The sequence below is a fragment of the Gavialis gangeticus genome, unplaced genomic scaffold, assembly GCF_001723915.1.
Source record: "Gavialis gangeticus isolate Ggan-Ray unplaced genomic scaffold, GavGan_comp1, whole genome shotgun sequence".
In the NCBI taxonomy this organism is placed as follows: Eukaryota; Metazoa; Chordata; order Crocodylia; family Gavialidae; genus Gavialis; species Gavialis gangeticus.
Genome location: NW_017729033.1, coordinates 99,862,099 through 99,864,993, shown reverse-complemented (window position 1 = coordinate 99,864,993; position 2,895 = coordinate 99,862,099).

Sequence of the window (2,895 nt, the reverse complement as noted above, 5' to 3'; positions counted from 1 at the left end):
GGTGAGCGGGCACGGCGGGAGGGCTGGCGGGCTCTTGCGGCATCTGCCGCCCTTGGGTGCGGGTGGACGGCGCCCAGCACCCCGCCGGGCTCTTCCCCCCGGCCTGGGAGCAGCAGCTCTGTGCGGATCAGCCCCAGACATCGCTCGTGAGGATGATTTCATTCTCTTCTAAAGCAGGTGACATCTTTTATTAACCAGACCAACTAAATGGTTGGGGAAAAGTCCTCTGCGAGCTTTTGGGCTTCTCCAGGCATTGGGAGATTGCTTTTATTTTTGTTTGTTTGGATAGTGTTTGTGCCCGAGGGCTTGCAAAGAACTTCCCCCCAACTGTTTAGTTGGTCTAATAAACTAGGCCACATCTACCCGAGGAACCTGGCCTGCCTGTGTCCTGAGACCAGCGGTTCCCAAACTCAGGAAGATTGCACACCGCCAACTTAAAATGATACCTCCTGAAGTGTCGCCAGCAACTTTTTTCAGTTCAGCCTTAAATATCACCAGCAAATTTTTGTCATATAGTCATTATAATCAATCTCTTAACATGTACCACTGACAGGTTGTTTGCATGCCACTGGTGGTACATGTACCTCAGATTGGAAACTGCTGCCTTAGATCAACAGGGCTACAACCAACAGCCTCTTCTGAAGTGAAGAGTTGGCTGTCTTCTGTTCTCTACTAAAATGACACATAAAAAGTCTGGTCAACTGAAACTATTCACCTAGTTCGAGTTAGGAAAAAAACAAACCCATGGGGCGGGAGGACATATCATTTCAATATATGTCAGATGTTCTAGGAACTGGATATACAGGAGATGGGAATCTTCCTGGAAGCTGGGGTCCCCACTAGTGCTGCTGATTTTGCCAGTGGGGTGGCGCTGCCCAGGGTGGGCACAGCTGGGATTGTTTTGCCAGGCTCTGGGTATTGGGGCGCAGCTGTACAGGCAAAGGAAGTGCCAGGCACATAGAACAACACAGGCTTTCCCAGACCCAGTGCGCAGCGGGGGTCACAGGTGGCCTTTTTTTGTTTGTTTTTTTCCTTAAAACTCCTTTGCCAGGTTTGCCCACCAGCCAGCTATCAGACTGATTTTATTATTTTGGGGGGGATGTGTCACCACCCTGGAGCTCTGTACAAAGCACAGGGGCAGTCACTAAAAGCAGACGTACAGACCCACATTCAGTAGCTGCAAATGAGGAGGGCTCAGTTTGAGATTTTTTTTCTGTTCTGTTTTTTCCCCCCACTGTTTTGGTTTGTTTCCTCCCTCTTTTTGCATCTGCCCTGGAAGGGAAGGGACAGAGGAATCTGCTGCTGCTGCTGCTGTTGGTGCTGCACTGATGAGTTTCGATTACTGCCTGGGCTGTGGGTTTCAGCTTCCCAGGCTCCAGGGTTTTCAGCAGCTGGCTTCTTTCCACGGCCCTGCTACTTTCAGTTTCATTTTCTTTTTCTGTTGCCTGTCTCAGTCATCTGCTGAGACTCAAAACTCTGTGCCTGCTGTTGTCTTTCTTGCCTGTGTCTGTTGATCACTCCTCTTCTCCCCAGCACAGGCACAGAGGTGTAGTCCGACCTGAGAAAGGACGGATCCACCCCTAACTGTAGTCTCACGAAAACTCTGAATGGGGCTCTGTATTAAATCTGCCCCATCATATTATCTCCTTTTTCTTCCCTGAATGTATTCCAACACGTACTGTGTGTGTACATAATACACACACACACACACGCACACGCCTGCCAATTGTCTGTCAAGAATGACGGGAGGGGCCTGGAATGTAGTACCACCACCTAATGCCCCATGCTCCCGCTGTTCTGCTGCTGTTCTGCACTGCTGGCCCCTGCTCCCCCACCCCCTTGCAGGGACCAGGATGAGGGAGCCTTGCCTCAGGTCTGCCACCCTTTGTCCGGTGCTCAGCGCAGCTTTGGAATCATGGCGGCACTCCCCCACACTTGGAGCACTCCGGCTGTTTCCGTCAGCCAATCAGAGCCAGAATAAAGCATTACAGACAAACAGATGTAGGCTTTTATAACATTAGAATAATACACACACACACACACACACACAGTCTTAGTTAAAAAAGCACAGACACAACAGTAAGCATTAAGCAAAGAAAGCTCATATATCAGTCGATAGATATTTCTGTCTATCTTTGCTTTCTTTGATTTGTTTGCTTTCATATGTATCTATATTTATATAGATATATGAGCTTTAAGCAAAGAAAGCTCTTTCTCTCTATATATATCTGTATGTGTGTATATATATATGTGGGGGTGTGTGTGCGTGAGCTTTCTTCACTTAATACTTGCTGTTGTATGCATGCACTTTTCTGAGTAAGGGCATATATGTTTATGCTTCACATGGCTTTGTATAGGATGATTTTGACATTCTTTATCTAATTACTCCTGCAGTTTGCTTAAAACAGGTATTTTTTTAAATGACATATAAAGGATACGTGAAGGATATTGCAAATGTCACCAACTTGAAATAATATCAGATGACAAGAGCATTTAACACTGTCATGCATATTAGGCCTGTGCAAAGCAGCTAGTATTTGCTTTGGATTCGGATTTGCACGATTTGGGGGACAGTGATTTGATTCGATGATTCGAATCACTGTCCCATTCTATTCAGCTGAGTCTGATTTGGAGATTCAGCTACCGCTGAATCAGCCAAATCTCCAAATCAAACAGGCCCCATCCCCCACCTGCTGTCCCAGCCACAGCAATGGATGCCCCACCCAGCCCCAGCATACCGGTACTTAAAAAAAAAGCCCTGCCAGGCGGAGGGGATGTGGGGGGGCAGGGGAACAATCCCTGCTGCTCCCCACTGCGCTGTGCTGCGTGGGGGGTTCTGCCATGAGCACCCAGAGGCCCTGATGGCCGCTGCAGCAGCCAGTGATTGCAGGGCTT